At 40.5% G+C, this 27,998-nt stretch overlaps 1 protein-coding gene across 13 annotated transcripts in view; it reads left to right on the top strand.

The window, feature by feature from the left end:
- RASGRP3 (RAS guanyl releasing protein 3) overlaps positions 1-27,998 on the top strand; it is a 115,412-nt gene that overhangs the window by 33,713 nt on the left and 53,701 nt on the right. For 5 of the 13 annotated variants that reach the window (XM_060412281.1, XM_060412280.1, XM_060412279.1 and 2 more), the window contains exon 1: positions 329-388. The exons of 6 other annotated variants lie outside the window; for them this stretch is intronic. The gene's annotated coding sequence lies outside the window, so the exon portion shown is untranslated. Of the gene's footprint in view, positions 1-328 lie in introns of those variants that run through there. 2 more of the 13 variants (XM_060412273.1, XM_060412282.1) reach the window with 2 other exon arrangements.

The following is a 27,998-nucleotide window of genomic DNA, read 5'->3' as shown; positions in this document are numbered from 1 at the left end:
GAGAGCAGACGGACTGTCAGCCTACCCCCTGCCACCTCTTTCCCAACACAAACACATCAACTTTCCACTTGCAGTGACCTGCTCTCCAGGGTGAGTTATCAGCTGCTCGTGTTTTGTCACAAAGGAAAACAAATGATGGAATGTGCTGCTCTACATGCTAATGCACTGGCTGAGCCAGCGCACGGGTTATGAGACGGTGTGCGAATTAGGAGAATAATGATCTTCAGTTTCTGACCTCCTGGCACGTAGTGGTATTTATCAGGAGGTGCATGTGACTGGTTAAGACACAGCCACAGCTTGAAGGAAACAGCTGCTCGCGGAGTGCTCTAGCACTTGGCAGCTGAGCAGGCAGGGCTCTCATGTGAAGTATACGCGACCAACCATCCTGGTAAGTAACTGGAGAACTTTCTTCTGTATGTGTGTGTGTGCGTGTGTGTGTTTGTGCGCACACGCTCCTGTGTGTGTGCAGCTACACACATGTTTTGCAAGCCGCTGACAATTTTTAATTTTGGTTTCCCTCTGGTACTAAAGGAGATATTTTATTTCTACCTGTTGCTAATAGCCATTTGTATTTTTACTAGTCTTTTTTTTTTTTTTAAAGAAACTGTTCTTTTCAGCAGCATTGTTTTCTAACTTTAAGGATTAGTGAGGCATATGGCTTGATTCCTATCTAGGAAAGAGCAAGTTTATTTCCTGGAATTTATAGTTTTAATGGTACATGACATTTAGTTTCAAAGCCAAGATTCAGTTTCTGAAGTAGAGACTATTGACGTGAGTTGATAACTAGATTGGATTTTCATCAGTTTTTACCACTGACGCTTGAGTCTTAGCATTGAAAATATTGTTTGAGAAACAGCTTGTGAATCAATTATATGTGCAACTGGACGGTTCTTAGTCAAAGTTGAAGACTGTCTCATGTAACTGTATAAAAATCTTCAATACAGAAAGCTAACAAAATAAGACTTAGATTAGAAATCATATTTAGATTTCAGACATGCTTTCTAATTCATGGAAAGATAAATTTTATAATTCTTTTAATTTTCATTACTTTACAGCTTTTCTAACTCACTTCTATCACTTTACAGCTAAAATTTTTAGTCGTCCCTAGTCTTCCTTATTTTAGATAAGGGAAAATTCCTGTGTTTTTGATGTAAACAGCCGTTCTTCCTTGTTTACGACCCAGATTACAAAAGTGTTTTCTGAAGCTAATTATCAACTCTAGGGGGCCTGGCATCCAACACTGAGAGAACTTGTTCTTTCTTTGGTTCATTTGGCAGTAATGGGACTTGGTTTCGGGAGGGCAGTGGAGCAGGCGCAGTCCTGAAACAAAGCTTCCGTTTCGGGGACTTGTCCTTGCCTTGTTGTCCCCAGACAGCGATTAAGAAAGGGAAAGGAGAACAGGAGAAGGCAAAACCTCTGGAAGTGCCAGGTCTCTGACTCAGACCCGTGGGGGCAGGTAACCAAAGAAGTTCCTTTTTCTGGATTGCCTGGACATTAAGGGGGGTGGGGGCGGGGGTGCACAGAGTGGTGTTTTGATTTGAATTCTGACCAAAGAGTCAGTTTTGCTTGTGAGAAACCCAGGCCACCCTGAAGTGTGTTTCTTTCCCTAAATGACTGGCAGGTTGTCATATAGGCTCAAGTTCTCACGGAGAATGGATTGAAAATGACACGCTGATTCTGCCCAAGCTTCCCTCAGTGCGTTTGGCCTTGAGTTGCCACATCAGCCAAAGACCTGGGGTGGAAGCAGATTCAGTCGCCTGGCTAGTCTGGCATTGGGAGAGTTCCCCCTTTATTTCTTTCGAAATATAGAAGGATTCACAAAACCTGGAGTGTCCAGTAAGGAAACAATGTTTCCAACTCCTTTGTTCCTCTGTTTGCCAGTTGTGCAAGGTCCTTGGGTCGGCGTGTGGCCACATGGCCCAGCGAGTTCTGTCTGACTCTGGGGCACAGGCTACCCAAGGAGCCATTCTCTAGGGAGTTTGTTTCTGGTGTAGTTCCCTTTTTCTGAAGACTGACAGTAGAAAGCAATACTCAGGTGAAGTCAGAGTTATAGAGCCACCCACCTTAAAGTGCTGCTGCTGCTGCTGAGTCACTTCAATCATGTCCGACTCTGTGCGACCCCGTAGACGGCAGCCCACCAGGCTCCCCCATCCCTGGGATTCTCAGGCAAGAACGTTGGAGTGGGTTGCCATTTCCTGCTCCAATGCATGAAAGTGAAAAGTGAAAGGGAAGTCTCTCAGTCATGTCTGGACTCTTAGCGACCCCATAGACTGCAGCCTACCAGGCTTCTCCGTCCGTGGGATTTTCCAGGCAAGAGTACTGGAGTTGGGTGCCATTGCTTTCTCCGACCTTAAAAGTGAGGGGTATCTAAATGGCAGTCTGATTATTCTTTGAATTATGAGTGCTGAATTTTTGAAAGCCTACAAATTATTGTATAAACCAATGATATCTTGACTTTCAAAATAGTAATATCAGAAAAATAGAAATAATTCTTTTGCATGAAGACAGTATGTCCATAGAACCAAAGTTTTGTGTGTCTCTGTGTGTGTATTTAGTTAGTTAGTTTTTAATCAGAGCATAATTCCTTTACAGTGTTGTGATAGTTTCTGCTACAACAGTGTGAATCAGTTATATGTATACATATTTCCCCTCCCACCTCCCCATCCCACCTCTCTAGGTCATCACAGAGCACCAAGCTGAGTTCTTTACACTAGACAGCAGTTCCCACTAGCTAGCTATTTTATAAATGGTAGTGAATATATGTCAGTACTGCTCTCTCAGAACCAAAGCTTTTAATGTGCAATTTAATGCCTTCATTTCAAAGATGAGGAAACTGTAGCACATTTATCTAGGTTCCAGAACTAGTCAGGGGCAGAGCTTGAAAAGATGTCAAGGCTTCTACTATCACTACCGTCCTAATATTAGCACTAATGATTATAGGGCTTCTCAGGTGGGACTAGCGGTAAAGATCCCGTCTGCCAGTGCAGGAGATGTAAGAGTTGTGGGTTAGATTCCTAGGTGGGGGAGATCCCCTGGAGGAGGGCATGGCAACCCACTCCAGCATTCTTGCCTGGAGAATCCCATGCACAGAGGAGCCTGGTGGGCTACGGTACATGGGGTTGCAAAGAGGCGAACCCAACTGAGCCACTTAGCACCCACAGTACAAAACTTATAACATAAATTTATTGTGCACTTGCTGTGCCAAATATTGTGGTGAGCAACTGTGTTTATGTTCATATAATTCTCACAGTAAGTCTACGTGCTTTATATAATTATTCCAGTTCTATAGACAGAGAAACTGAAGTTCAGAGACTGTAGTCACTTGGAGATACATGATGCAGGCAGAAGTGATACCAAGATCTGACTCCAGAACCTGCACATGTTAAACAAACAAAAAAAAAGGGCAGTTCATCTGCTAATCTCACACACTGAAGCGTAAACCTCATGAAATGCAAATGAGACTATTTCAGCACAACACGATTAGACACACAATGTGCGTTATGGCCTTTTCGAACTCTCCGTGGCAGGAAGGGTGAGGCTTCCCGTTGTGACAATCCAAGCACAGGCAGCGTAGCAGCTCTGACTGGCAGCGTGTTTTTCTCCAGGAGAGTGGTTCCCTGATGGCCCGCGCATTGGTCAGAACAGCCACTGGGAGCTTTATTATTACCCAGGAATGCACTGCTCCCGCTGCCCTTGCTGGCCTTTTCCTCCGTTTTTCCTGTCACTCCTTTCCTTTGGGGGACAGCCACTCCACCCCTGCCCCACCCCGAACAGCCAGCTTAGTGGTCATAACGCTAGTGTCAGTCCTGTTCATTGTGCGGCTCAGCCTGGAAGGCGGGTTGTTCAGAGAGTTCAGGACTAGAAGGCTGTTCAGGACTAGAAGCAATGCAGTTCTTCCCTCTCTTTGCTCCATTTGGAGGGTGGGGGAGAGGAGAGAGGTGCTTGTCTCTGCTGATTGGAATGCTCCCTGGCACCACCATTTGCCCGAGTGCACACTCCTCCCCCCACCTGCCCCATTTCTAAAGACTGACCTTCTCACTTGTGGCCCATGAACCTGTGGTTTTCCTGGGTCATCAACCAGAGACAGAGCCCCGAGAAAAACCTGCTTCTCAAACGCTTCTGAAAATTTAACTCTCCATATCCTTCCATGTGGTTCAATGTCCAAATGAGGGCTGGTGATGAGAAAGATCACTGAGTGAGGAGCAGAAGGGTCTTTTGGTTAAGCCGGAGGAAAGTGAAGTAAGCAGACCACTCAGGCGTGTCTTTGAGAGAGTCGTCAATGTTTTTTCACGGTGGTTATAACAAGATTATATCTTTTGAAGACCAAGCTATTTGTAACAAGAAGAGGGAATTTTTCACCTACTTCTCACCTGCCTGATCCTTCTAAACCTAAGGCCAGTTCAAGAGCAGTCAGCAATACAATCTGCTAACCCAGAGCCACTGGAAATCACCTCCAGTTCTTAGCAATCGGTGTGGTCTGGTGGGTGCCACATGGGGACTCCTGAGATGAACTTAGAGGTGCAGCAGAATCTGCAAGTCACACTCCAGAGACCTGCTTTGAAGCAAAATAAAGTGATTATTTTCCTGGGGTCTTTTACACAGAAACCAGTTTGGTGATGGCAGTGCTTGTTTCGTCTTTCTCTTTCTGTCTGTTTTTTTTGCCAGCTTGTGTTCCAAAGAAACTCTTCCCAAAGAGTTAACGCCCTTGGATGCCATTTCCGTTTGTATTGGTTGCTCATTTGCCCTCCCTGGAGTTGTTTAGCTGTTTGTCTGTCACATTCACTTTGTTTTTATGGATTTGAAAGTCTGGGATTTTTGCTGCTTTAACGGATCACAGTGGCGTATGTACCTCTGGAGTCTGGTGTTATGCGGATTCCCTGTGTTTGCCTCTTCTTTGAGAGGCTTTGCTGTATCGAGAAGGCAAACTCCTGCATTTTAATGGAAATCTTCCAGCACTAGACACTTTTCTTACACTTTGCCACAATCCTATGAAAGCAGGGGTGGGCACCATCACCGCTGATTACAGTGAGGAAACCGAGAATGAGAGAGAGTGAGTGACTTGTCCGTGGTCACAGTACCAGTAAGTGACCAAGCTCAACTAAGTCCCCCGTCTTCTGACTCTGGATAGTATCCATTGTTCTTTATAATCATAGGAATATAGCTTGTGCTGTATTCTCATGGGTGGAAGGTAAATGGATGACTGATTCCTGATGTGGCATTTAACACGTCAATGATTATGTTTCCAAAGTCTTTGGATATTTGGCTTCGGCAATAGGGTCAGCTTAGTTACAGACACAATAGTGTTTGTTTTGGTCGTATTTTTTAAAGGAACTTGGTGGTCATTTTCCTACCCTGCAGACCCAGTGTGGTTAAGGTAGAGTCATATCAATTATAGGAGAAGGCAGTGGCACTCCACTCCAGTACTCTTGCCTGGGAAATCCCATGGACAGGGGAGCCTGGTAGGCTGCAGTCCATGGGGTCGTGAACAGTTGGACACGACTGAGCAACTTCATTTTCAGGCATTGGAGAAGGAAATGGCAACCCACTCCAGTGTTATTGCTTGGAGAATCCCAGGGACGAGGGAGCCTGTGGGCTGCCGTCTCTGGGGTTGCGCAGAGTCGGGCACAACTGAAGCGACTTAGTAGCAGCAGTAGCAGTATCAACTATGGCTTGATGTCATATTCAGCTTTTAGGAGGGCTCTTGTTGTTTTTTAGATTAAAAAGTATAGTCTGATGTCCGCTAGGCACTCCCTTTACCCAACGAAACATCAGCTTTCTTGGAAGTTCTACCTGGTTATATAGTACCTTTATTCTCATGAGAAAAAGATGTACTCTGACCACCAGGCACAGTGTCCCTGTGATCATTTCCTTCTGCCCACAACTGAGAGAGTCTTAGTTTGTTAGACTCAGTGAGAATCCTCACTACTAGTTAATTTTCTGTGATAGCAATCCAGTTCACTGTATAATCACTATGTTCTCAAGGTCTTAAAAATGACAGTGTATGGTGTGTGATGACTTTACTGCACAGCTCTGCATTTTGATGGCTTGAGCTTAGAGGCAGAGAATGGGGAAAACAAGTGAACAGCTTTTCGACAATAACAGCTATTATGTCGTTTCTTTCCATAGTTGCTTTTTAAAATTATGGGTGTGAAAAATAGCCTTCCTCAAATTAAAACATCCTGAAAAACATTTAATTCATAAACTGATTCAAGGATATTTTTCCTTGGTAACTATGGTGTAATACTCAATTTTCTGTACCTTTCAATAGGAGGAAAGGGGAAATTTTGTTTTCAAGAAAAGAAAAACATGAAAAAGTTGATTTAAAGGCTTACATTCTTGGGTTTCAGTCTATGGACTCTGAAGTAATATATTGATATTAATAAACCTTATATATATTAGTAAACCTTAATGCTCCTATTGTAAGTGATGAACTTAAAATATTCAACTCAATATATAAATGACATATGTAGCTGCAGTTATTCCCAATGTATTTTATGTTTCTACATGGTCAAATTAGTCATTTTATTTTCTGAAGACTTCTTTATGTGCCAACTGCTGCCCTGTCTTCGCCTCACTTAGTGTTGCTTGGGTGAACCTGTCCCTACCTCACAAAATGTTCCAAGACCCTTGCATAGATCATTAGTCCATTGGTTTTCTTTAGTATCATAAGTATACTTAGAGTTTTGTCTTTGAATGTGTTCCAGGTATAATCTTTATTTTTTTTAGTTGAAGGATAATCACTTTACAGAATTTTGTATAATTTTGTAGGTACAATCTTTGATCGAGAACTAATAAGGGAAAAAACTAAGTTCACAGTTAATTACAGAATTTCATTTTAATCACCACTTTACTGATGCTTAATTGCTGCCAAAGTGGCGGACAAATAACTGCATTTGAATGTGTCTAAGTGATTTTAATCGGTTCTCTTTTCCCCCTCTTGAGGTATTTGTGGTAGTGACTTTAGCGGTTGATGAGCAGGCTAAAAGGAAGGAGAAGAACTCAGGCAGAGTCCATCAGTCGGGCATGGGATCAGACTCCATTTTTTTTTTAATAAAAAAGAAAAAGGGACTGTTTAGTTACACCTCTGATTTGTTTTGAGAAAGTAATATTCTTACTTTCATCCAGCAATTCAAAATGGGCTGAACCAAATTTCTGTGGAGTCTTTTGCTTAACTTCACTTTCGGAAGATTCCACTTAAAGGATTCCTTTTTAGGAACTGATGTCCTGGTTTTTTAGAACTCTTTAGACCTAGGATCCAAAGAAGGCGATGGCACCCCACTCCAGTACTCTTGCCTGGAAAATCCCATGGGCAGAGGAGCCTGGTAGGCTGCAGTCCTTGGGGTCGCGAAGAGTCGGATACGACTGAGCGACGACTGAGCGACCTCACTTTCACTTTTCACTTTCATGCCTTGGAGAAGGAAATGGCAACCCACTCCAGTGTTCTTGCCTGGAGAATCTCAGGGACCAGGGAGCCTGGTGGGCTGCTGTCTATGGGGTCACACAGAGTCGGACAAGACTGAAGTGACTTAGCAGCAGCAGCAGCAGCAGACCTAGGATCAAGGAGCTAGGAAAAATGAATGTTATTTTCCAGCTACACTCTAAAAACTTGCCTGTGACTTGGAAGAATGAATGCTCTCAAATCTCAAGTTACTGTAGATTTCTGAAGCTCACAGACTCCACAGCAGTTTAAAGCAGCTTTAAAAGAGAAGAACTGAGTATAATTTCCTTATTTGGTTCTGGAAAACTCATACCATGAGTTCAATTTGACTAAACTTTGGATTCTGCTCCACTTACAGTTCTGCTTTTTAGAAGTAGAAAGAATTTCATTTATGCATGGAACCACTGCCATTCAAAATCCTGTGAGCTGACAGAATATTTTAGAGATCATTATTTTCTTATGGCCAGGATAGGGCTCAATCTGAATGGTGCTGTTCGAGATTTCTCTGTAGTCTCTTTCCAATCATGTCACTCTGATTCCAAGATGAATATGTCCCTTCCTATTTTCCTCAGTAGTAGGTATTTAAACTGAATCTGCTACTGCCAGAAGAAAGAACCTGGTGTTTATTTTCACAACACCCAGAGGTAGATAGTATTGCTGAGACTTACAGAAGAGAAAACTAAATTTCAGGGAGGCTGAGGACCTTGTGCAAGGTCACAAGGCAGTGAGCAGTAAAGCTGGAGGCCCCAGTCTTCCTAGAAGCAAAGTGCATGCCTCTTTTTAATCTATCATACTGTCTATATCTCTATGTTTATGTTAAAAACTGATGCTCACTGTGGAAAAGGCATCCATTCTGGAGGGTCCAGGTTCTGCAGTTTTGGTCGTGCCCAATGCGTAAGTATTTCTGTTAGAAGCATGCTGCAGGACAAAGCAACATCCTAGTAGTCTGGATTCAAGCTTGCGTTCTGCAGTCTCATCCTGTTTCCGTTGTTGAGGTATTCCCACAGCTGTGGTGCTCTGTACCTCGGGCAGGGTGCCCTGCAGAGCTAAGCCTCTGGTAACACTCAAAAATCATTGTATAATCTCAGATGATGACAGGTTTAAAATAGATCATGACCACAGGACCTAGCTAATTAACCAGCAGTGACAGTCTGCTTTACATGGTATTTGGTTTTTATGAGAAATGACATAATATTGGCACCAAGAGGGGCATTCATATTCACTCTATAAATTGTTTCTTGGGGCCATGATTACAAATAGAGAGAAGGGCCAAGCAGAACTTGAAGCAGGACCTGTGGAACACATAATATCTCACTCTATTGTAATTCTCTAAGCTTTAGCAGAAATACTACCTTCAAATTCTCTTTGGAGGCTGAAAGAACTCTGATGGACGTAAGCCGCTGATGGAGTTATTGTGTCAGAATTGAGTCACTGTCTTTTTAGCTACAAGGATGGCCAAGAAATGTGTCAGGCATTAAATCCTGCAACTATTTGGAATATTCTTACACATCAAGCTTGTGGAAGAGAGGCTAAGACATTTGAAAGATTGTGTAGAGTTGTAATCCTCACATTTGGAAATTTCACTCAACTAGAAGTTATTAAAACATGACTAAGAACATTCTAGTTTATGGGACCTCTTATGTGAAAGTCAGAATCCACATCCGGATAACAAAAGTAAAAGAAAAATCAAAGTGTGTTTTCCTGTGATTTATTTGGCAAGTATTTTTACACATATGCTTTGCACTGCATATTGTACAAACATACATTAACAGCATACACTTTACCCTACAGGATATTACCACCTAGTAAAGCAGACTGATATTTAAAAAAAATTATTCCACCAAACATCTTACAACACACAAATATTTGTTCTAGAAAAGAGGTTTCCACAGAGTTCAATAGAAATCTGGGAAAAGGAGATGACTATATCAGATTAAGTCAGGGAAGGTTCCTTAGGGTTAGTGACTTTTGAAGAGGGTATAAAAGGATAAGTAGTCATTGTTCAAAAAGGAAAAAAAAAAAAACCCTATATTTTGAAAGACTCCTTTCAGGAGTTATATTTCCAATTTTTCAGTTATATTTCCAATTTTCAGTTATATTTCCAATATTTCCAGGAATAACATGGAACTTGGTAGAGCTGAATCATAGGGTATGTGTTGGAGGAGGAACTGGATTCAAGGCTCAGAGATAAGGTAGTTCCAGATGGTCAAGGGTAATATTTGCCCTTGTGAAGCATTCAGATAGTTTTGAGGAGAATTTAAAGTTAAGAAGTATTTTTATTATATAAAATTTCCAACATTACACAAAAGTAGGCAAAATTATATGATGAACCTCCATGTGTTCATTATTTCATGTTAACAATTTTCAATGGCCAATCTTGTTTGATATATATCCCTACTCATGTTCACTCCTTCTTAGTTTTGAAGCAAATACCAGACATCTCATCATTCTACCTGTAAATATTTTAGCTTATATTTATAACAGGTAAGTTTTCTTTTGAAAAAGCCACATTATCATCAATACATCTAAACTAAGTGACGAAATTGAAGCTTGTCAATAAATGCCAAAGACCAATAAAAGGCTCCAGAGAGAAGTGTGAATTAAACTAATGGCGAGGATGGAAGAATTTTCAGAATGTTTAAAAAGTGAAGTTGATAGTTCCTGAGAGCAATTGGATATGCGGGTGAAGGAGGGGAGGGAATTGAGAAAAAAAATTTGTGGCCACATGGCATCTGGGATATTAGTTCCCAGAGCAGGAATCATATCTTAACCACCTGACTACCAGGAAAATCCCTGAGAAAATTTAAACTTGTATTAAACTTGTGTGAACCTGGAGATTTTAAACTTAGTGCAGGAGACACCGGAGACAATGGATTGAACCCTAGGTCAGGAAGATCCCCTGGAGGAAGAAATGGCAATCCACTCCAGTACTCTTGCTGAGAAAATCCCATGGCAGGCTACAGTCCATGGGGTGGCAAAGAGTCAGACATGACTGAGCATACGCACACGCACAATCGGCGTATGAGAGATGTGAGAGCTGGTCCACAGAAAAGGCTGAGTGCCAAAGAATTGACAACTTCAAATTGTAGTGCTAGATATATTTCCTAAAGGAAATCAACCCTGAATATTCATTGGAAGGAGTGTTGCTAAAGCTCCAATACTTTAGCCACCTGATGCAAAGAGCCAAGTCATTGGAAAAGCCCCTGATGCTGGGATAGATTAAAAGTAAAAGAAGGGGGTGGCAGAGGATGAGATGGTTTGATTGCATCACCAACTCAATGGACATGAGTCTGAGTAAACTCCAGGAGATAGCGGAAGACAGAGAAACCTGGCATGCTGCAGTTCATGGGGTCACAAAGTGTAGGACATGACAATGACTAAATAACAATGATCAGCATATGAATATGCCAATAACTGATACAGTTTAGGCATTCCATGAAAAGCCATTTAGACTGATTCTTCATTCACCGGAGACTATTGGAAACAAATACAAAAATGTTTTCCTATTACTCTAAAACAAAGCTTTGAGACTTGGAATATTTGGAGTAATTTTGATTGCTTCACCTTAAGAGAATCATTAGCAAAAATTAGGAAACAAGAGAATAGCATCTAAACTGACACCTCTTCAGTTTATCTATGATTAATAGTTATAATATCATAAAGACTAATGTATGTGACTTATTCACCAAATCCCCAAACACTAAAAGTTTGAAAGGTGTCAATTTAAAATAATGGGAATACCTAAAAAAACAAAAGTTTAGGACCAGACAACTTCACAGGTGAGTTCTACCAAACATTTAGAGAGGAGTTAACATCTATCCCTCTCAAACCATTCCAAAAAATTGCTAAGAAAAGGATACTTTCAAACTCATTCTATGAGGCCAGCATCACTGTGATACAAAAACCGGACAGCAGTATCACAAAAAGAGAAAATTAGAGGCCAATGTAACTGATGATCACAGGTGCAAAAATCCTTAACAAAATATTCAACAAACAAGTGGGATTATCACAGGGATGCAAAGGTTTTTCAATATCTGCAAATCAATCAATGTGATATACCATATTAACAAACTGAAGAATGAAAAGCATATGATCATCTCAAAAGTCGCAGAAAATGCTTTTGGCAAAAGTCAACATTCATTTGTGATAGAAACTCTCCTGAAAGTGGGCATAGAAGAAACACACCTCAAGGAAGGCCATCTAAACAAACATATGTAACACACCCACAGCTAACATCATATTCAACATTGAAAAGCTAAAAGCATCTCCTCTAAGGTCAGGAACAAGACAAGGATGTCCACTCTAGCCACTTTTATTCAACATAGTGTTGGAAATCTTAGACATACATAGCATTCAGACAAGAAAAAGAAATAAAAGGAATCCAAATTGGAAAGGAAGAAGTAAAACTTTCACTGTTTGCAGATGACATGATATCATATATAGAAAATTTAAAGATGGCACCAGAAAGCTACTAGAGCTCATCAATGAATTTGGTAAAGTTGCAGAATACAAAATTAATATACAGAAATCCGTTGGATTTCTATACAATAAGAAAGTGAAATTAAAGAAACAATTCCATTTATCATCACATTAAAAAAAAATACCTAGGAATAATCCTACCTAAGGAGGTAAAAGCCCTGTGTTTGGAAAACTCTAAGACTCTGATGAGGGATATTGAAGATGACACAAACAGATGGAAAGATATACAGTGTTCCTGGATTAGAATCATGAATATTGTTAAAATGACCATATCACTCATGGCAATATACAGATTCAGTTCAATCCCTATCAAAATACCAGTGGCATTTTTTACAGAACTAGAGCAAATAATATAAAAATTTGTATGGAAACACAAGACTATTAGTGGAAATGTAAATTGGTACAGCCACTGTGTAAAGCAGTATGCAAGTTTCTTACCAAATTGAAAATAGAACCACCATATGATCCAGTAATTCTACTCCTGGGTATATATCCAAAGAAAAGCAAAAACACTAAGTCAGAAAGATAAATGCACCTTAATGTTCATAGCAGCATTATTTACAATTGCCAAGAAGATTTGGAAGCAACCTAAGCATCCATCAACAGATGAAGGGTAGAGAAAATGTGGTGTGTGTGTGTGTGTGTGTGTGTGTGTGTACATATCTATACATGGTGGTGGTGGTTTAGTCACTAAGTCGTGTCCAACTCCTGTGACCCCACGGACGGTAGCCTGCCAGGCTCCTCTGCCCATGGGATTCTCCAGGCATATAGATAAATGGACTATTACTCAGCCTTAAGGAGGAAAACATTTTGCAGCAACACAGATGGACTTGGAGGGCTTTATGCTGAGTGAAATAAGTCAGACAGATAAAGACAAATACTGCATGACACCACTTATCTGTGGAATCTAAAAAATACAACAAACTAATGAACATTAAAAAAAGGAGCAGACTCAGAGATATAGAAAACAAACCAGTTGCTACCAATGGGGAGAGGGAAGAGGGGAGGGACAATACAGGGATACAGGATTAAGAAGTACAAACAATCATGTATAAAATAAGCTATAGGGATATATTGTACAACACGGGGAATATAGGCAATATTTTAAATAACTATCAATGGAGTATACCCTTTAAAATTATGAATTACTGCATTGTACACTTGTAACATAATATTATACATTAATATTACATATCAATATAATATTATCCCTTTTTTACTTCAATTAAAAAATTAGTTGACTGTAAAAGACACAAAATAAAGTATAAAATAATGGAGAGAATTTTTCACATTTTATGATGACAATGTTCAAACAAAAAAAGTTGGAAGAATGGTATAGTGAACATCTGTGTGAGTGTGTTAGTCGCTCAGTCATGTCCAACTCTTTGCAACCCCATGAACTACAGCCCACCAGGCTTCTCTGTCCATGGAATTCTCAAGGCAAGAATACTTGAGTGGGTTGCCATTCCCTTCTCCAGGGGATCTTCCCCTGCCAATTCAGTTTTACCATTAATAATTTCCTAGGTTTGCTTTTTCACATATCTACCCAAATACTCATTCCTCTGTTCATCCATTGGTCCATCTTTCCTTTCCAGTGTAATTGTAGACAGCAGTTCACTCCACTCCTCAACGCTTTATCATACATATCACTAATGGGAGTTCAGTGTTTGTTTATGCAGAATTGTATTTTACACAAGAGATATTGAGCTTATACACTTGTTTTGCCAGAAGGAAAGGCTGTGATTCAAGAAGGATTAACACAATTCATGGCTGATTGTTCTTGGGTTATTTATAAAAATGAAAACACTTTGAGAACCTCTTGATCCTCAAAAGTTGTTGCCGTATGGATCAGACACACCCTCCCACAAAACAGCCTTTGAGGCACTGTCAAGTATTGACTTGGCAAGAACACCTGCCTCTTAGTAACTGTTAATTGGATTTGAATGAAAAAAAAAAATGACCCCCAGAAGCATAAGCTATTTTCCAGTAACTGACAGAGCTGGTAGGAGAAAAAAAAAATAGTTCTAATTGTTCTTCTAATAGTTTCACATTGAGCATCACTCTCTGCCTGAAACAACTCTGCAGAGTAACAAGGCGACAGAGTAGATGATTTATAAGTAAAAACTGTAACACAAGCAGTGCATTCTATGTAGCGTCATTCTGAGAGTATTCAAGGGGAATCAGTACTGGGACAATGGGAAAGGAAGCCAACTGTTCTCATAAAATAGAATTCTTTATTCACATATTAAAAAAAATGCCTTTGTTCATAAATGTTTATCCTCTGATATCCTCCAAAAAGAATTAAAACAGCTTATGATAAGCAGCAAAAAGAAAATGAAACTGAAAACGATTAACATAGGAATAAAACAAAGGCCAAAATAATGCCAGTCTAAACCAACCTAGATAGCATATTCAAAAGCAGAGACGTTACTTTGCCGACTAAGGTCCGTCTAGTCAAGGCTATGGTTTTTCCAGTGGTCATGTATGGATGTGAGAGTTGGACTGTGAAGAAGGCTGAGCACTGTGGTGTTGGAGAAGACTCTTGAGAGTCCCTTGGACTGCAAGGAGATCCAATCAATCCATTCTGAAGGAGATCAGCCCTGGGATTTCTTTGGAAAGAATGATGCTAAAGCTGAAACTCCAGTACTTTGGCCACCTCATGCAAAGAGTTGACTCATTGGAGAAGACTCTGATGCTGGGAGGGATTGGGGGCAGGAGGAGAAGGGGACGACAGAGGATGAGATGGCTGGATGGCATCACTGACTCGATGGACATGAGTCTGAGTGAACTCTGGGAGTTGGTGATGGACAGGGAGGCCTGGTGTGCTGCGATTCATGGGGTCGCAGAGTCGGACACGACTGAGCGACTGAACTGAACTGAACTGAACTGAATACTCTTAATGAAATACCACTGTGCCAACACCAGGGCAAAAATGAGATACAAAATGACTAGCCCTTCAGAATAAGGTTCAGGAAAAGCCAAACTGAGTGGTTCACAACACAAGCTGACAATTAGTGATGTATCGACTTGTCCGTCTACTTGTGTGTGGTTGGTTTCCCTCAGTAAACAGTGCGCTCCACTGGTCAAGGATCTGGTCCATTTCATTCATCACTGGATACCCAGGCCCCGGCACAATGTCTGGAAGGTAGAGGTGTGTATTCAGTTGATATTTGTTGAGGCAATAAATAACTCAGAATTTGGATATTGAACCTAAACAAACATTCTTTTTTCCTGACAAGCGTCAGGCCCTTATGCAGTTAGAACCATACTTTTAATTAGATTAAAAGACAACATTTAAACATCAGTGGGGAGAGGAGGGGAGAAAAAAAACCTGAAGATATTTAATAAATATGTGCTGATTAATGGATAGATTAACATTTACTTAATTTATTTGTATTCTAATTTATTTAGTTATACAGAAATAGCACTATTAACTATTTTTACAGAATTATTTTATAAGGCAAAGTTAGATTATTGCCTTTTAATCTCCTTTGAAGAAAGACATTAAATATGTACAAAGCCTCATTTAAGATGGTGCACAGGTTACATGTACTATCAATTTTTTAGCCTAAGAACTGCATTCCACTAATGTCCGAACTCTTGAGGTTTGTGAGCCAACAAAATGTCATTGGTCTAAATTGTTATACGCCCCATTTGAAAGGACACCATTTGACAGTGTTTTTGTGAAGTGGCTGGAATTATATCATAGTGTATGCAGCCTTAGAGCCCTCTTCTCTGCTGCCCTGCCCTGTGGGGAGTGTCCTGTGAAGCAGGTGGACCCCCAGCACAGAGCCCACCCCCACTACCCTGGCTGATGGCGTCTGACCAAGGTACTGAAGGGTAACAGAAGTGAACGAAGTGGTGAAGGAAGCAGCTTCACAGAGAGGAGTAGAGGTAGTACTTCTAAACCTTGATGGGGCATAGACGCTTCTGCAGAAAGGAAACCGAATGTTTTTAAACTGGATTCTAAGCCTAAGGTTGCTCGTGGACTCTTAGGAGAAGGTGAAAATTTCTACTAATATACCTCAAAGTTTTGTGACTCTAAAAAGCTGGTGGTGAGAATCAGGGAATGATTTTGTGTTTTCTCTTCTTTTGCATTGGACTACTTAATCTGCTTTAAGATATAAAAAATAGCATCAGATGGTGGATCCTCAGGGAATATTGATTTTCCTGTGTCTTCTGAAATCCTCTGGGCAATCAGTCTCTGTGTGTTTGAGCAGTGATTCTTAAACTTTTATTGATCAAAAGCCCCTTTTAAAGCTCGTGGACAAACACAAAATTCTACATATGATGCCAGAAGTTTTATAGATCTCTGATTCTTGGTTAAGAGCCAAGAATGGACTGAATGTGTGTCCACCTCAAATTCATATGTTGAAGCTCTAACTCTCATTGTAAGTATATTTGGTGATGGAGCCTAGAAGAAGGTAATTAAGGTTGAATGAGGTAATAAGCATGGGGGCCTAATCAATAGGGCTCTACCCTTATAAGAAAAAGGTCCTCTGTCTACCATGTGAGGACATAGCAGAAGATTGCAAGTCAGGAAGGGAGTCTCACCAGGAATTGGACTGGCAGCATCTTGATCTTGGATTTCCTACCTTCTAGAACCATGAGAAATTTCCTTTTCTTACCCCTGTTTAGTCATACTACACAGCTTGTAGAAACTTATTTCCCTAGCCAGAGATTGAACCGGTGCCTCTGGCAGAGGAAGCATGGAGTCTTAACCACTGAACTACCAGGGAATTCCTAGAACTATGAGACCTTTCTGTTTAAGCCACCTAGTCTGTGATATCTGTCATAGCAGTACAAGCAAACTAAGACAAGTCTCTATGGTAGAAACTGGTTTTCCCCTCAAAATGTCTATAGTCACTGGTCCATGAAGGAGTGGGCTGGGGGAGGGGGCCTCCCTAGGGAGCTCACTTTCTGTGTGTGGAAGAACCACACTTTGGGGTGTATGGAAGAGGCCTGGACGCACAGGGACAAGATCAGCTGGCAGCACCATGCCTGGCTCTCTTTGTGCTCTGGGCTTCATGAGTCCACACTACAGAACAAAGTCCAAAGGCCATGCAGAAAAACCACAAGCTCATGCTGGGCGTGGGCCTTTTCTGTAGGCGCTCCTTCATATCACTGGGCATGTTGTCCATCTTAGCCCAGCAGTCTCCTTGGATTTCTTTTAAACATTTCATGAGGCAGGTATCCTCCTGAATACAACAATCTCATTTTGTAAAGTAGAGAAATCTTTTTCCCCAGAGTTAAATTTGGGATCTCCTGAGCCAGGAACAAACTGATAGGAATGTGGGAAGCATTTGCTTCTTTAAAGTCCACTTGCCTTGTCATCATCCCTCTTGAAAAAATCTGCTGCTATCTGCTGTGAGTGGAATCAGAGGACAAGGACAATGAGAGCTGTTTGGTCCTAAACCTGGGAGAGCAGAGACAGTCTCAAAGCCTGTCGTGGTGTTGAAGGAGTGAGTTTAGACTAGAGGAGTAGAGCATGTAGAGTTCTTTTCTGGAAGAACTTGAAAAGCCAGGGACTTCCATGGTAGTCCCGTGGTTCAGAATCTACCTGCTAATGCAGGGGAAATTACCTGGTCTGGGAAGATCCCACATGCTGCCGAGCAGCTAAGCCTGTGTACCACAACTGCTGAGCCTGTGCTCTAAGAGTTACAAGCTGCTACTACTGAAGCCACTGAAGTAAGAAGCCCCCGCATGATAGTGAAGAGTAATCCCCGCTCTCTGCAACTAGAGAAATCCTGCATACAGCAACGAAGACCCAGCAAAACTAAAATAGATAAATAAAAATTAAAATGAGAGAGAAGCCAAAGTTTGAGTGACCAAAGGTAACCAAGAAAATACATGGGGTTCCATGTGATAAGAGTAAATGGCTGGACAGTGTTCAGGATCAAGGCATCAGAGCCAGAGAGCCAGCTGTTTGTACCAAGATGAATTTTGAGTTCCAAGACTCCACCTTCTCAATTTCACTTTCACTACACATGTTTACACCTGATCTCTAAGGTACCCAGAACTGCTTCTGATGTCCGGTAGCCACCAACTGGGGATTTTAGCTTCCTACCAAAACCCCCACATCATTTTAGACCCCTGAATACAAAAACTAATTTCACAAAGGGAGACAATTACATTGGAATAGTTTTTTGCAAAGTTCAAGTGTCAAATTACCGTGAAATCAGAATGGTGAGCAGAAATTCCACAACTCACAGCAACATCCATGCTGATTCGTTTCTTCATATCGACATGGCAAAGAGCTGCTTCTTATCAGAAAACTCACACTTTCTTAAGCAGATACATTAGTTTAAAACAGCCTCTGACGCATGTACTTTTTATGTCCCAGAGAACCCGACTCACTATGAATCTGGATTCTATGGAAGCTCTGCTATGATGGTGTCTTTTCCTTTCTCTCATTATCTTACTGTTAAAACTTGGGTGAATTGTGCTATCTTTTTGACCCTGGGCTTCTCCTTTATAAAGCGCGGTCATTAACCTGATAAATAAGAGGTTCCCTTGAAAAGTGGAAAAACATGCCTCTGTCTTTCCTGCACCACAGTCTATTTCTCTATTAGAACTAGAGAGTTTCTCTGAATAGACAAAAAAAAAAAAAAAAAAAAAAAACTCTCTCAGAAGACTTGAATGAGCAAGATGAGGAAATCAGGTGTTTAGAGGTCAACCCTTGCAGCTGCACTGACTAGTAAATAACCCTCGCCCGGTTGCTGGTTTCTCTGTTTAGAATCATAAACAACAACAAAGGAAGAATACCAGCTCAGCTTGTATCATCACTAGTTATCCAGGTGATTCATTATCTAAGGACTGCAAAAGATCTTGGAAATTATCCACAGGAAATTATCTGAAAAGTCTACAGTGACCTGTGAGTTACTCAGATCTGACAGGGAGGAATACGCTGTTGCTGGTTGTAGTCAACAAATCCAAAGCAACAGAGAGAGGAAGTGGGAAAGAGTGAAACTGGATACTTGCTATAGTGTATGGAATCTGAAAATGCATTTGCCTCTAAGCATGTGTAGATACATAATTTTTGTATAGATAGCCCTGTATACATTCTATTTTCCTGTAATCGTTCCAGAATCTACAAAGTAAAGTGTTGAGAGGCCTTGGCACCAAGTTGCCATGCTCTTTGGGAATCAATAGTGTACATCTATTTTGTTGATTATGAGAACTTTTTGGTAAAAGAAAATCACAGAAGTCTGACAGGACTTCTCTGAGTTTGGTCCCTGGTCAGAAAGAAAAGATCCCGCATGCCTCATGGCATGGCCATAAACAAAAGAAAGAAATAAAAACACAGAAATCTGAGGAAATTGCCAAAGTTGGAGGTAATCTAGATATTTTAAGCACATTGTAAGTGAAAATAAAGAAGATTTTATTAGCCTGACCACCCTTGACAAATGCTGTAGAAATCCCTAAACTTTTATTTGGGCAAGGATTGTCTTGCAATCTGAACTTACTTTTTGAATGGAAATAGGCCAGAAGGCATAGGAGGTGTCTTGTGATTCTTCCTTGTCCAGTCCACGAATAGGAACATTCTAGAGTCCTTCTTAGCATCTGTGATGTCAGTGAGTAGCCTGGTGAGCCTGAGATGGGGACTTGCAAAGGCAAATGTGTGCAGGGCCAAGAAGGGACCAGAATGAGTGAAGTGGATGAGGGATAAAAAGAATTATTTCTGTCTGGGACAAGTGGTATTTCACTTTCCTCTTAAATGTCTTAATATAGTGGGAAGATAAATGGCCGTGACACTTGGCCTCAGTTTGGGGAGATGGTAGAGGGTAGTGGGAACTTTAGGGAACTTTACTCCTCAGCTCCAGCTACATGTTGCCTGGTGGGAATGCAGCCCTAAAACCAACAGATCTGATTTTTCCATAAGAATTGAGAAAACTGGATTTTTTAAAGTGAAAGTCTGGACTTGTACATTTTTACAACTAATTCAACATATTTGCAACTTTGTGAGAGCCAGTCCTGTGTGCAGAAGCCTAACAAAACTACACCTTCCAGTTAGATCTCTGTAGGAGGTCACTGTTTTACAACCTGCTGATGCTGAGTGATTAAGAACTTGTTAATGCACACCATCTTCACTTTGGAGGAAGAAAGCCTAACACTGTGGTTTATTATTTACATGTCTTTAAGTAGGTTTTTTATAGGTAATGAGAAGAATGCAAAAGAGAAGGGCATTTGAGGGACTTCTCTGCTGGTCCAGTGGCTAAGACTCTGCACTCCCAGTGCAGGGGGCCTGGGTTCGATCCCTGGTCAGGGAATTAGATCCCACAGGCCACAATGAAGATGGAAGATCCTATGTGCTAAACTAAGATCTGGTGCAGCCAAATAAGTAAATGTAAAAAAAAAAAAGGGGGGGCATTTGAGAACAATATTTATAATGTGTATATGGCCACTATACTATCATATTTAATTGTTGTAGCATCAAAACCAGAATTATTACAGAAAGGATCATTTTCTGTTAGGACGTGCAGGCACATCTATGTGAGATATTGCTGATGTCACACATGGCACTTGATCAGTCACTTTGATGCTAGTATGAGTCTCAGTAAAAAAAGAAAAAGACTAAAAAACTTACTGGAAAGACTCAGTTTCTTCCACAAAATATGGAGATTTAGATACATCTAGATGACAAAAGGAATAGTAGATGTTTGGCACTCTGTAGACAACACATTATTGATTTAAAAAATTCTTGTTCTTATCCAAAATCAAAATTAGATATTTGGAAAGAAACTATAATACCTAAAAACAAAGACACTTTTTAAAATAAAATCTGGGCTTCCTCCACGTTGTTTTAGATGCATGAAAATAATACATTTTGGGTCTTGAGCATTCTTTGATTTTTCAGTGAGATACTGCTTCAGACATCCCAGTATTGTCCCCCAGTCAATGATGGGTTTTTGCCTTTATTTCCCAAACTAAGTGTTACTACATTATTATGAAGTAGTAAGTTAATGAGAGATTTAACCATTTTCTTCTGTATTTTTCTGCTTTAAAAATGCCATAAATAATTTATGTTGCATGTAATAGGGAGAAAGTATCTTTTTGCCTAAGTTCTTGGTAAATACCTTCAGGTTTTATGTGATTAATAGTTAAAGAGTGTCTAAGATAAATAAATAAATACATGTCCAGCTTCCTGGACTAGTAATAAGAAGCAAGTGTTGAAAAAAGTCACTGAGTATGAGATATTGTGGTGAGATAAAGATTAACAAGTGCATAAAACTATGTGAGCACGCGGACTTGTGAAATCCCCACAAATTACCGCAGAAGCCGATGAGGTTCTCGTTCTAATTTTAGCTCCCCGCTTGGTTTTACTTACTATTTCAGCTCTTCAGCACCCTTCTTGTGATAAGTAGATCCATCAGCAAAAGTCTGGGTGGAAATGTTTTTGTGTAATAGCCACTCTCAAGAATTGTTTTTAAGGAATTAGTAATCCAACATTTATTTCCATTCTGCAGAAGGATGAATGCAATGTGAAGACCTGGGTCCCATTCATGACTCTTTGGTACATGCAAGATATTGCTGGCATTTCTATGTGTGTCTACTAAACTCTCCTGGCTCTTTGGGGACATGTATATATCTTTGTGGGGATTCCCAGGTGGTGATAGTGGTGAAAAACCCACCAACCAATTCAGGAGATGTAGGTTTGATCCCTGGGTTGGGAAGATCCCCTGGAGGAGGGTATGGTAATCCACTCCAATATTTTTGTCTGGAGAATCCCCTTGGACAGAGGAGCCTGCCGGGCTACAGTCCATGATGTCACAAAGAGTCAGACATGACTGAGCATGCGTGGACACATTTGAAGCCTACATAGACATACAGAAAAAGGCTACATTAGATTATTTCACATGAACCATCAGAGAGGCTTTTAGTTCTGATCCTGAGAACATGGTATTCTCTCTCCCTCTCTCCATGTTTGTTGAGTGAGGAAATAAACACATAGGGACTTTAACTCCAGTTTTAAGACCTCACCATTCTGTTGGCATTCCTGCTCTTTCCACACCTATCTGCTTTTTTCAATGTCCTTTTCTCTGCAAACAGTGCTGTTTTCTCTGATCAGTGAAACCTCACTTATGCTTTAAGGCACAATTTAATTCTGTGAGTCAGAACTTGTTTTTACTTCTCTCGTGATTCTTTCACAATGCCCTGTGTCATAATTTCTGTTCATATGTATCCCCTCTTTAGACCCTATGGTCTCTGTACCTGACATATACTTGTACCTCTGCCATGGTGTTAATCACACTGTCTGGCACAGAAGTAAGTATTTATGAACTAGATGAGAATGTGACTGGAAGAAATATTGGGTGTATTTTTATTCTCTCTAACATAAATTTGTACTACTACAAATCTGGAAGCATGTCTTGAAATTTCATTACAGGCATGATAATATAAAAGAAGTAAATTCATTCAATAGTCCAAAGAAAAAGCTTGAGACAAAAGTAAGATTAGAGAAGAAAACTGGAGAAGAAACAAATTTGAAGCTTAGAGACCATGTTGGAAGACTATGGTAGCAGAGAAAGATAACCATATATGTTATCAGACATGCTTCTGTGTTGGGGGCTAGAAAGGCAAGAAGACAGGGCCTACTTCTTAAGAATTACTGGGGAGACAGAACTACTGAGTAACATAAACCATACAAAGCCTAAAGGAAGTCAGTATGTTGGATGCCATAGTCTGCCTGGAAGAGTTGGGAGGGAGGAGGAGAATTCAAATAGGCATCTGAAAAGTGAGTTTGTGATTGCCATGCAGACATACTTGGAGGAGGAGAGCCATTCTAAGAAAAAACCAGTATGTGAAAAGCATGATGTTTTAGTTCAAGCTGCTGTTAAACCATATCTTAGACTGTGAGGCTTAAATAACAAACCACACTCATGAGTTAATTACCTCCCAACAACCCCATCTCCAAAAACTATCACTTTGAGGATTAGGGTTTCAATATATGAATTTGCTGGGGGATTCAAACATTCAGTCCCTATCACATGGGCATTAGGAAAAAGAAGTTCATTTTACAACAAAAGGTAAAGTGGAGGTGAGGAAAGAAGAGTGAGGGAATAGGTGGACAGAGTGAGGGCCATTCATTAAAGGCTTTGTATACCAGGGCTTCCCTGGTGGCTCAGAGGTTAAAGCGTCTGCCTCCAATGTGGGAGACCTGGGTTTGATCCCTGGGTCGGGAAGATCCCCTGGAGAAGGAAATGGTAACCCACTCCAGTATTCTTGCCTGGAGAATCCCTGGCTTCTCCATGGATGGAGAAGCCTGGTAGGCTACATACAGTCCACGGGGTCACAGAGTCGGACACGACTGAGCAACTTCACTATTCACTATACCAGGCAAAGACTTTTTATTGAGCAGATAGGGAATGGCGGAAGAACTTTGAATAGGGGAGTTATGTCGTCAGTCTGATAATTCGGAAAGATTGATTTGGCACCAGTAGAAAGGAGAGAGAAACAGGAGGTAAGAACTGATCTAGAAGCCTGATGAGGAAGCTTTCTGTGGACCAAGGGAAAGGTTGAACCCAGGAGGGGCAGTGGCGAGGAGAACATGTGGAGGTATATGAGAGAGCGTCTGGAGGTACATGATCAGTCTTGGATATGGAGGGATGATGAAAGGAGGCACTAGGCAATCTAGGGTGAATCCCAAGTTTCTGGCATGGAATACTGGAAGCAGGTGGAGCTATAAATCAGGGAAGGAAATACAGGAAATACAGCAGTTTAGGAAAGTGAAGAGGACATATTTTTAAGTAATTAAAAATTAATTGGTATAATTCACATACCGTTAGAATCTACCTTTTGTTTTTTTGTTGAAGTATAATTGTTTTGCGATGTTGTGTTTGTTTCTGGTGTATAAGGAAGTAAGTCAGCTATGTGCATACCTATATCCCCTCCCTCTTGAGACTCCCTGCCAGCCCCCGCCCCGCCTCTGTAGGTCATCATAGAGCACCGAGCTGAGCTCCCTGTGCTAGACAGCAGCTTCCCACCAGCTGAATCTATTTTCTAGAATCTACCTTTTTAAAGTGCATTTTTAGCATATTCACAAGGAATTTAGAATATTCCAGAACATTTTCATCACCCCCAAAATGGAACCCTGAAGTCTTCTCTGTCACTCCCTCCTCCTCCTTTCCCAGCCCCCGGCACCTGCTATGAATGGTTTACTTTCTGTCTCTACCTGCTAGATTTGCCTATTCTGGACATTTCATACAAGTTAAATTTACAGTATATGGCCTTTAGTATCTGGCTTCTTTTACTTAGCATTTTATTTAGGTGGTTTATCCTTATAACTTGTATCAGTACTTCATTTCTTGCTATGGCTAAATAATGTTCCATTGTATAGATATACCTCATTTTGTTTTTCCATTCGTCAGTTCATGGACATTTGGGTTGTTTTTACTTTGGGGCTATTGTGAATATTACTTCTATGAATATTTGTGTACGAGTTCTTTGTAGACATACATTTTCAATTCTCTTGGGTATATACCTAGGAGTGAATTTTCTCGACCATATGGTAACTCTATGTTTACGTTTTTGTGGAACTGCAAAACTGTTTCCAAAGTGGCTGCTTCATTTTACATTTCCACTGGCAACGTATGATGGTAAGAAATGCAAACTTACCCTGAGGTTAAGTAGAACTCTCCTGGAGTCACTCATTAATAAGGAGCAAAGCCTAGATGTTACCTCAAGCGTGCCCCTCTCCAGAGTCCCCTCTGTCCTCTATAGGAGGTGTCCCCAACCTCTGGGATCCGATACCTCTTGGCCCGAGGTGGAGTTGATGTAATAATAATAGAAATGATGTGCACAATACATATAATGTGCTTGAATAATCCCCACACCACCCCTCCCACCACCACATCTGTGGAAAAATTGTCTTCCATGAATCTGGTCCCTGCTGCGAAAAAGATGGGGACTGCTGCTGTACAGTACACCACATAGCTGGAGTCACTGATGCAGAGGTGCTGGCTGAGCCTTGTGGTTGTGGATGAGTTTACATGGAGAGTTTCAGGCAAAATGGAAAGGCATGGAGACTGCAAACCCCCAGCAGTAGAAGATCGTGCACATCAGACTGGGAAGGTGTGACCAGAGGCATAGGAGGCAAATCAGGGAAGAGGAGATGGCAGGAAAATCATCCAAGGGGAGAATTTCAGGGTGAGTGCCGTCAAGAGGTAACACACGCGAGACAGCAAAAGAGACACAGATGTATAGAACAGTCTTTTGGACTCTGCGGGAGAGGGAGAGGGTGGGATGATTTGGGAGAATGGCATTGAAACATGTATACTATCATATAAGAAACGAATCGCCAGTCTAGGTTTGATGCAGGATACAGGATGCTTGGGGCTGGTGCACTGGGGTGACCCAGAGGGATGGTATGGGGAGGGAGGTGGGAGGGGGGTGCAGGATTGGGAACACGTGTACACCCGTGGCAGGTTCATGTTGACATATGGCAAAACCAATACAATATTGTTAAGTAAAAATAATAATAATAAAATTTAAAAAATAAAGCATAAAAAAAAAGAGGTAACACATGGTAGCTGAGCCTTGCTATAACTTGTGACAGAACGGACTGACTTCTCTACCAGAGTGTTTTTGGAGAGGTGTGGGGGTGGGGAGTGGAGGGAGAATTGATTTTGACTGGCTGAAGAGGGGATGAAATCAAGCCAGCAAATTCTACTTGGCCGTGGAGGATGGGGAAAGAGGAGAGATGGCCAGTGGAAAGCTTGTGTTCTTTGAGGCTGGGAAAGACATTTCATGTTTACTTAAACTGCTAACGATTTAGTTCCAGTTCATCAGTTCCTCTCTTGTTTTATAACTGTGCCAACAAAATCCTTACTCCCATTTCTTTGCCTCTTCTAACTCTTTAACAGTGACTTTGTAAAAAGCTATCTTCCTCTCCCTCTTTCTTTCCCCTCCTTTGTCTAACTAAATATATTTATCATTTTCATGTTTCCAGAAGTTACACAGTTTCTGAAGGTTGATTTGGCATACAGAGCTTCCCTTGTAGCTCAGTCAGTAAAGAATCTGCCTGCAATGCAAGAGACCTGGGTTCGATTCCGATAGGGAACCAGTGCTGTCGACCTCTAAACTTCTTGAGAATTCCAAAAGTTCTTTTTAGTATTTTTGACAGATCCCCACCAATCTCCTTCTCCCCCATGTGTAAATCTACTAGTAATCCATTTGTGGTATTGTTCTAAGGTGGAAATACATTCTAAATTCTGAATAACACCTTTTCAAATATAGCTTAGGACATTTCATAATTTTAGGACTTCTTTTTTTTTCCTGTTTTGTTTAATGCCCTTAAAATCTTTTCAAATGAAGGTAATTTTCGGTCTGATGGGGAAGGCAGAGTAATGTTATTTCTCTCATGTTAGGGATGATGAAAGTGAACCTTCGAGAAATTAAGTGGGGCCAAAGATAGGACTGAAATTTACTGTTCACTTATGTTTTCTCTTTTGTTGGTATGTACTGAAATTAGTTAATGTCTTAGATGGGAGGAAGAGATATCACCACCTCTTGAGATTTGTTTTTCTTTGACAGAAAGAAAGAAACATTTACTGTAGCAGAAAAATCTGAAACAGAATCATTAAGTGGTGCCTTCTAATTATGGGCTTCAAGCTGTTTATATTTGATTGAGAATACAGAAATAATTCTTTTAAAAGCATTTTGGGGAGGTTGCAATAGTTTAGTTTTAATTGGTTCCAATAAAAAGTGTACCTCCAAATCCTTGATTCGGGAATAATTTCAAACTGAGACTTGGAGAGAGTGGGACAAATTAAGAGAAGAGCATAGAAACATATACGTTACCATACATAAATAGATAGCAAGTGAGAATTTGCTGTGTAAAACAAGGAGCTCAACCCAGTGACAACCTAGAGGGATGGGATGGGAAGGAGATGGGAGAGGGGTTCAGGAAGGAGGGGATATGTGTATACCTGAGGCTGATTCATCTTGATGTGCGGCAGAGGCCAACACTAAAGCAATTGTCCTCTAATAATTGTATTTTGTTTTATACTTCTTAATATTGTACAGTTATAATCTTTGATAATTAAAAAAATAAAAATAGAAGTAAAGTTTTCATAACACTAAAAAAAAGAATGCTATAAGCATATGAGTTTCTGAGCAAGTGCAAAATGTTTTCACATATACATATAGCTGATTCACGTTGCTGTACAGTGGAAACTAACGCAACATTGTAGAGCAACCATACTCCGATAAAAATTAATTAAAAAATAAATATAAACCAAATGGCAACCCACTCCAGTATTCTTGTCTGTAGAATGCCACGGACAGAGGAGGCTGGCCGGCTAAAGTCCATGGGGTCACAAGAGTCGGACACGACTTAGCGACTAAACCACCACCACCAAAGTTTTAAAAGAAAATTTCACTTGTATGAGAACATTGTACAGTTCACTTGAAAAGGAGAAATTAACACTCCATCTTCAAGTAGGTCTGTATCTCTGTAAACAAAATTAGCATCAAAATGGTATACGAAATCTAGTTTTTAAAGCTTATCAGTGTAAGTAATAAAATTAAATAAATAATAATAATGATAATGATCAAACGTTGTACAGTCCCTATCTTTTTGTGGTACAGTCATTACTTACATGTTTTTTAAATCTTCAAAATTCAACTCATACCTGCCCAGCCTCAATCATTTTACTCTTAACAGCTCTTATTCCAAATACTGTCTTCTGTGTGTTCTTATTCTTTTTTCATGTGATGCTAAGTTTTGATAGCAGATTGGTAATATCCATCTCCTGCGCAGTTCTAAAATCATGCTCGTAATCCTAGCCACTTTGCTATCTGACACCAGTGAATTTTTCTGGTGTTTTCTGTTTTCCTTTTGTGACCCATAAACTTAGTACTCTCTGGTGTCCCCTCTTTGAGGAAGCCTTCCTGAATCTCTCTGGTTAAATTTGGCCCAATTCCTAGGCTCCTATAATGTCTTGGGCATATGTTTTTGATACGGGGCTTAACACTGTTTTATAATAACCAGTTTATAATGGGTCTCCCTTACAGGGATGTGGGTCTTTATGAACAGCTCTTTATACCTTCAGCCCATAGCACAGTGCTGAACATTTAATAG

Source organism: Ovis aries, chromosome 3, assembly GCF_016772045.2.
Source record: "Ovis aries strain OAR_USU_Benz2616 breed Rambouillet chromosome 3, ARS-UI_Ramb_v3.0, whole genome shotgun sequence".
In the NCBI taxonomy this organism is placed as follows: Eukaryota; Metazoa; Chordata; class Mammalia; order Artiodactyla; family Bovidae; genus Ovis; species Ovis aries.
Note: the sequence above shows the minus strand (reverse complement) of the source record. Positions and strands in the feature narration are given on the sequence as shown.